The sequence below is a fragment of the Gossypium raimondii genome, chromosome 5 (genome assembly GCF_025698545.1).
Source record: "Gossypium raimondii isolate GPD5lz chromosome 5, ASM2569854v1, whole genome shotgun sequence".
In the NCBI taxonomy this organism is placed as follows: Eukaryota; Viridiplantae; Streptophyta; class Magnoliopsida; order Malvales; family Malvaceae; genus Gossypium; species Gossypium raimondii.
In genome coordinates this window covers 54025046-54033512 of record NC_068569.1, presented here as the reverse complement: position 1 = coordinate 54033512, position 8467 = coordinate 54025046, and the positions used below count along the sequence as shown (strand labels likewise).

Below are 8467 nucleotides of genomic sequence, written 5' to 3'. Positions count from 1 at the left end.
AAAAGATTAATAAATAAATTATGAGGGGATGAAAATTAATAAAAAAATTTAATTAAGGTGGGTAAATTTGATTATGGTAAGTGAAAGTAGTTACAAGGACCCAAAGTCATTTTTTCTTTAATTTAAATCGAACACATATGTTTGATTCGATTCGAGTTCTATCTCACTCGACTCAATTCGAGAAAATTTCAAATCGAGTTAAGATGATAAGATAGGATTCGTCAACTCGATTAACTCAAATTCTTTCATTTGATTCGATTGAACGCTCACCACTAATAGCAAGTAGGGTTGTCCACCTTGTTGAAGCTCAATTTTATAGTGTAATCTTCGAGTAGGTGACCTACACAAAAACACACAAAATAGAATATGCAAATAATCACAAAATAAAAACTAAAACAATCCAAACCAAATCCATGTTAAAAAATAATTCAATAGTTATTAGTTACATTTTGCAAAAAAAATAAAAAATTGCAATGAAATGTAACTAGTCTTCATCATAGTCCGACTCAAGTTCAACAATCCTTTTCCCTTTGTCCTTCCTCCCTACTGCCTTTTTGTATACTCGCGAAGACAACCGACTATTGGACTCGTCTTTATTCGGGTTGTGAAGGATGACTCATTTGGTTGAGGGGCGTTTAGTAGATCGTGTGCGTTTTTGCAACCCGTGTAGAGCACATGACTGTGTGAAACTTTGCAGACTATATGGGTAGGCCATGTGGACCACATGGGCTAGGTTTTTGGGCCATGTGGGCCATTTTGCCAAATTTTAAGGCCTGATTAGGGGTTGTTTGAGGGATTAAAAATTTGGATTTATAGGTATTGTATGGGGATGAAAAAACATAAGTTTTAGTACGTAAAAGTAAATGGATAAGCTTAGGAGGTATGTTAAGTATGATATGTTACCATTAAATCATGTGCTATGTTATAAATTGTATGAAAATATGTAAGTTTGCTATATGGAGGAAGTGCTATATGACAGTTTATATTGCAATTATGGCGATTAGGTCGCAAATTTATGTACGACAGCTCGACTGCAATTATATGAGTGACACACTGCCACATATTGGTGTGATTGCATGGATGGACTCTTGTAGTCCTATATGGTGTGATTGGCTGGACAGAGATGGTGTGTAGCAGATGAGGGTAGAACATGATATGAATATGTTTCGATTTGCCATGTTATGATTCGATATGATATGATTCGTAAAAATATGATAAGATATGCTCTGTATTAAAATTTGATATGATAGGAAATAATATGATATATGCCATGGGACGATTTGAAATATGTGTTTGCTTGTACTAAGATTATGAGCCAAATCACACATTGGGCTTAAAGCTCACGATTTGTATGCTTTGTTTCAGGTAATCCTCCGACCTAGGATTAGACGACGACTATAGAGCTTGGGTTTCATGATTTTTGTTTATGCACTATGGAATTTTATTTGTTTATTATGGACATTTTTGGACTGTTTTGAGTTTTTATCCTGTTTTGGACATTTTAATTTTTGTTTAGTTAGTGACTATTTTGATATTTACTACGCAAAAGCTTTAATCGTTTCAAAGTGCTTAACTTATGATAATTAAAAAAATGAACCGTGGTTTTATATACAAAAAGCTATAAGGTTTTCCGGTGCAAGGCTTGTCGAAATTCTCCCAAAATGCTTTAACACGCAAATGTTTTCAAGTAATTGGTTTTGATTTTAGTAGCAGAATTAATTAAGTTGTGATTTCAGAAAATCGTTGTGTTTTTCAAAAGAATCATACAATTAAAATTTTTGTTCATTGAAGTTGGTTTTCATCAAAGCTAAATGTTTGTTTCTTTTGCTTGTTAGATGTAATCTCCATGATCCGATCGTAATGTCTAGGATGGGTGTGGGGTGTTACACATATTGCTAAAGATGATGAGTTTATATCTTAGTCTTTTATTGATTGAGTTTGAAAAAATTTCGTAAAAGCTTGTTATTTATGCGTATAATGGTTTAGAGAAATTATTGATTGAACACATTTGATTAATATCTAAACCATTACTTATGAGAACTAAGCTTCCTATTTCAACATGAAATTATGTTGATTTAAGTGTTGTACGCATCAAGCCAATAAGTTATAAATACTCCCCAATACAATTGGTTTTTAGTCAAGAGCTAAATATTTCTCATCTTTGAATTTTTGTATGTGTGTATATGTTTTAATTGCTCCACCACAATAGAGATGAGTGAATACTCAACGAAAGTTGAGAATATATATTAATTACGAGACTCTTTGTATTATTAATGTTTTAATTGTATTAGAGATTCAATTATGACATAATTTGTGATTACTCTTTTGATTCGATAGTTTTCCCGACATCAGGGGGAGAGAAATGATAACTTGTAATGAGTTAGGGGGAGAGTAATTTGAACCAGAAGTTCAACAAGGATAACTCATTACAAGTTTCAAATATGAAAATTCTCATAAAAGAGACCCAAGGCATAACTAATAACTAAAACTCCAGAAGAGATTCATATACATGAAACTAAATATTAAAATAGTAAGAATAAGATATCTCGATAAGTTATGTCAATTTGAGAAAATGTCAAACCGATAATAAAAGTGGTCGGCAATAGTTTTGCATGCAATATTATTGTTGAAATAATGAAATAAAAGGAGGATCTTGAAGAAATCTATTGAGAAATATAGATATGAAATAGATTGTTCAAAATAGAAAAACGTAACTCAAGTACAATTAAATTCGTGGAGTTTTTGGACCTATAGTCCAAACATCTAAAGGTATAAAGCCAGTGAGGGTGCAAATGAAGTAGTTTTGCAAAAGCAGAATAAAGATATGAAGTTTTTCGCTAAGTCCTGACATTGATTATGAAAATATATAATATTCTTTTGTGGTAGATGCAATAACCTTTAGATATATTATTAAACTGGAAGTTCATAAAAGATTTAACTTGCATCTAATGGTTGTTGTTACAACCTTTTATGAATCACTATATAGTAAAGTTTATATTAAAATCCTTGAAGGATTTAGAATGTGAGAAGCATATTAAAATTCTTGAGAAATTGTTCATTTATATGAATTGAAATAATTGAACATATGTGGTAAATTTAGGTTAGTCAATAGTAGCTGAAAGAGGATTATAAAATGATCCAAAATGCCTATTTGTATTTTTATAGAGGGATCATGATTAAAGTTTAGCCTATTTACTAAGTCCTTTTCCACTAACATGTAAACCATATTACACAACATGATTGGCCTAAGGTCCTTCACGAACATAGGCTTTTGATTTTTCAAAATCAGAACTGTAATGGTGTCATTAATCGATGAAGGGAAAGTGCCAAGATTCATTCATTCCTAGCACTCTGTAAAAATCTCATCACTAATAATGTGCCAATATTTTTGATAGAAAGCAATGTTCATGCCATCTAGGCCTGGAGCTTTATCATGGTGCATTTCAAATAATGCTCGCTTAAACTCTTGAGGAGTAAATGTAGAAATTAAAGTACTATTATCAAAATCCATAACACAAGATTTGAACCCAGTAAATGCTTCAAACTACGAGCTAGCCGAAGCTAAAAACAAATACGTAAAATAATTAAGAACGATATAATGCATACCATCCTTATCAGTGCATTGATGTCCCTCATCATCATAGAGCATAGAGATATGACTTACCTGTTTCATTTTACTCGCCTAAGCAAGAAAAAACTTTTGCATTTGCATCACCATGACGCATCCACAAAACCTTCGCTTGTTGTCTCCAAAAGGCCTCCTCTTGAGCAAGACTTACAATAACACTCCAAATTCATAAATCTTTATTCTTAAGAAAGTAACAAAACAAATGAATCATGAAGATAAGCCATCTAAGATAGAGTATTATCTTCTATGTATCACTATGTAATCCATTTATTCAACAATTGTCGATTATAATTTTTAATAAATAAACCTTATGTTTACTCTAAGCCTAATAAAAGTTATTCTCAACATAAATTCTTAATGTTAATGTGTAAACTTTGAAAATTTTAAATCCTAAAATGAAACTCTTCTACCATGCAACATGTGAGATTGCCTCGCATCAACATCGGGGATATAGTATTGAATGAGAAATTGATTTTTTTTTCATTATGTTAATCAATTTTGTTGAGTGTTTTTTCTATGTCCCCTCTTAGTGAGGAAGATTGGATTATTTATATGCTATGGTTACTGTTCATGGAATTGATGTTCTAGGTAGGCTCCATGCATGTCGACATGTATGCTACCCTAGACTTAACACGTATTCGCTGGTCTAACTGCTTGCCGGTTCATTTGTTTGGCTTCGTTCCATGTGCTTGCGAACACCTAACGATGTGCGAGTTGAGCTTGCAAGGTGATCTCATGAGCTCTCCCCGCGAGCCCCTTAACGATTCCATCTGTTGGGGTCCAAACTTGGGTCGAAGGTCAGTAGTCTAGGTTGTGTTCGGGTTTCGGGTTGGTGATTGGGTATCTCATAACAAATTTATAGAAGGAAATTAAATGAAATGAGTTTTTCAACTTGGTATTTGATTTCACATTCTTCTATAATCATATCATTCAAAAAACAATTCTCTTGAATTTGATTACTAATCCTTTGGAAATAGCTATACATTTGATGGGTTTTAAGTAGTAGTTAGCTAAGTGCATTTTATATTTCAATCTTGTAGTGAATTTTAAGTAGTGATTCTCAATAGATTTTTTTGTTATTTTGATCTTAATCATTTATAAAAATAAAAATAAAATCGTAAATTTAATTCAATTTATTTATACAATTATTTTTAAAAGATGATATTTAATAGTCCATAACTCTTACTATTCTCATACTACATATTATTTTATACAAAAAATATAACTAAATACATAAACAATTAAAATTAAAGGAAAAAAAGAAGAGAACTTTCACAAAGAAAAGGTGGCAAATATCTTTATTGGATTAACATAAAGGCAAAGAGTACAAAGACAGACAATTTGGAATTTATTTTACAATACATGAGAATATTATAAAATTGTATTAATCAGAACCTAATAATTTCTCCTTAAGAACAAGCTTGAAGAGGAAAATTATTATAATTTCAAAGTGTGATCAGTTCCATGAGCAATGAGCTGATACCACCCTTAGCTGCTTTCCCAACATATGTATAGCCATCACCTTCCTTGTAAAGCACATTAATCACCCTTGCAAGATTTAGCACACGATTCAAAACTTCTGTTGGCATTTCAGTTGGTTTCAAAAACCCTTTATTCACATCCTTCCAGGCACTCTCGACATGCTTGTTGAACACATCGTATGCTTCTTGTGCTATTACGCCATATTCTTCCATGTAACACTCAATTCCCGAGTAATCATCTTCTCTCCTCTGCTTGAACTGTAACCGTAAAAAAAATCAAAATTATTCTTCACTTGTCAGTATATTAAACTATATTTGTTTAGTGACGATAAAATAACTTTATTGACAATACTTCCTCACTATAACCCTAAAATGAAACTAAATTTTTTCTTATTCTTCTATTTAAGACTAAACATTTGATACATACAAACCAAATTTTATTTGTTTTAGATCATGATAAAAACCATCGTTTGGTTTTGTTACAAAGACATTCACTTATTAAGTTAAGAATTTCATTTCTTTTTATTATAAAAATATATTATTATACCTTGTGTTCAGCAACATCATCCATAACCTACAAATAATTGTGGAAGCTTGAATGATCTTAGGGTCATTGGCAGCCCATTTAAAGGTCTCTGGTGTTATGATATCTCCCATCCCGACAAAAGATGTAATAGAAAGCATGGCATAACCACAAGTTGCCAAAGCATTAGCCTTAAACTCCTCAAATGATGGTTTGTAGTTTTGAAGAGTCCATCTGGCCTCCACAAGGTAAGATTGAGCAAGTGGTATCATCTGAGGCAACAAAATCCCAACAATTATCACTAATATCAAGTCAAACTCGATAATAATATTTAAATTATTATATATTTTTATTTCAAGAATAATATTTAAATGATTATATACTATTATTCAAGTTAATTGTTTATTCAAATCTAGAATTTAGCCAATATCTTATCTCTTTTGTACAAAATAAATGTTTGTCGGTGTACATACCGCATTTTTTGCATACTCTACACGATATTGTCTTCCATCCTTAGCCATCAGTTGTTCCATTTCTTTATAAACATCTAATAATGCCTTGTAGCTCAATTTCATGTATTCTGGAAGTTGGTCTATGCATTTGATATCCCACCTGAATCCAACTTAAGGTTATATTTGATCATTCCTCGTAATATAATTGAATTTTAACCTCCAATTATAGAAATCTAACCTCTCAATTGCATTTGTATATGGAACAAGCTCATCATATGTTGCATATGAGTCATATGTATCATCCATAATAGATGTCATAGCTGCCACTTTTGTCAATATCTTTCTACCAAGTGAATATTGGGGCTCAAAGTACACTCCCAGAATCCAAAAATAATCTTCAACCACTCTATCTCTTGCATATGGCAACTTTCTTTGGAAGTCTAAATCCTTCCACCACCTAAAAAATCATATCATAAAAAACCTCATTACTATAATAAATCTTCAAAGTTTTAATTAGTTTTACATTCATGTTGTTGACAAGTAAATTGTTAGATTCTTAGTTCGATTGGCAACTTCAAATTTTAAAATATATAAGTAAAATGAAATAGTTGAAAAAAAATGAATTCAATGTTCCTATCATCACTTTTAACTAGTGATATTTAATATGTTTAAGATTTGAATATTAGCATTTTCAACCCGTCTCCAATATTAAAGACGACCCCTCCTATAAATTCAACCCTATGCCTCCCAAAAAAATAAAAAAATGGTGAAAAAGAGAAAAAGGTTGAAAAAGACTAAAAAAATACCTGCAAATCTCACTTAGCTCTTTCCTATGCAAAAGTTGTAACATGTTGAAATCAATCTTAGCAAACTCCAACAAAGCTCTATTATGGGATTCAATATCTTGGTATACTGAAAGATAGTGCCTTGCCTCAATCCTTGGCAAGCCTCTTCGAATTGATTGTTTCAAAGCATGAGAAACATGTTCAGACAAAGGATAGTCTAAAGTTGCTACTGCAAGGGTTAAATGGTCAGTAGTGAAAGATATTGATTCATCCAATATATCTTCCCCATGAACCCTCAAATACGAAGCTTCGTAAAGCTCCAACAATCCTTGAACATCGCTTGTCAATGATGACTTAAAATCCCCTTTCTCGTCCTTAAACTTGTTGAATACCTCTGAGATCAAATTACCCAAAAGGAAATATCGTTATCAAACATTCCATGCTATTATATACTTAAGAAACTTAAAAACACTATGTTCTTCTTCAAATAATTACCACATGAAACATTGAATCCATGCTCTCGAAGTAATCGAAATCGAAGAGATGTAGTGTAGAGGTCATTTTCGGCATTATTGTTGTTATGGTAGATGTTCTCAAGTTCATCTTCGATCTCTTTGGTTGTTGTTATGGTAGATGTTCTCAAGTTCATCTTCGATCTCTTTGGTGAATCGGTAACTCACACCCAGTCTTTGGACCGAATCAATGAAGGTTAACTTTAGGGTTGAATTAGCCATTGGTGCCACAATCATCTTCCTTACTCCTCCTTCCAACTGTTGGTGGCGTTGTTTAGTTTCAACATCGATATCCTATTCATAATAATACAAATTTTCTTCATATTAAAACACTAAATAATGAAACAAATAATATGTTAACATTATATGTCAATATTCTTATATAAATGTGTGTATACATTGTCGGGACAAGTAAAGAAGAGATCTCCCCAATGCTAGGCTGAAAGTCAGCTTTGGGACGCATTTCATCTTTGTTGGAAGTAAGGGGTGATGAAGAAAGAAGTTGAGAAACTTGTTTGGCCATTTCGGTTGATGAAAAAGCAAGATTCAAATGCTTAAGTTGTTGTCAGTTTGATTCACTCTTGAAAGACAACACAAATTTTGTGCGAGTCTAAGAGTGCAACAATTCAATGTATTTATACATAAATATTGGTGATTTTAAATAAGAAAAGGACAATTTAAATTCAAGAGAAAATTAATGGAATAAAATACATGTAGTGTCCATTGAAGGAAAATTGCAAATTGATTGAGAAGCTATGTTTTTCTTTGGGGTATTTTACTATTTATTTATTTTTGTTTGTTTGTTTCTTTTAACTTTGAATTTGATGTTTGTAATGTCGGAATATTTTCAAATATTTATAGTATTTTAATAACTATAAATGAAAGAGTGTAATTAGTCAAAATTTATATTTTTTAATTATTGATCAAGAGTTATGACTATTCATAATAATAAGTTAAATCTTCTAATTATGAAGAGTTATATCACTTGATTTTTTAATAAAGAATTATAACTATTCAAACAGTATTTCTTAAATAGTTATGTTTATTTAAGAGAGGTTAATTGAATAGTTGTATCTCTTACTAGAG

At 31.4% G+C, this 8467-nt stretch overlaps 1 pseudogene; it reads right to left on the bottom strand.

Annotated features, from left to right (window-relative positions):
• Positions 1 to 5073: 5073 nt before the first annotated feature.
• On the bottom strand, positions 5074 to 7940 carry LOC105768281 ((+)-delta-cadinene synthase isozyme XC14-like; annotated as a pseudogene).
• Between the last annotated feature and the right edge of the window lie 527 nt (positions 7941 to 8467).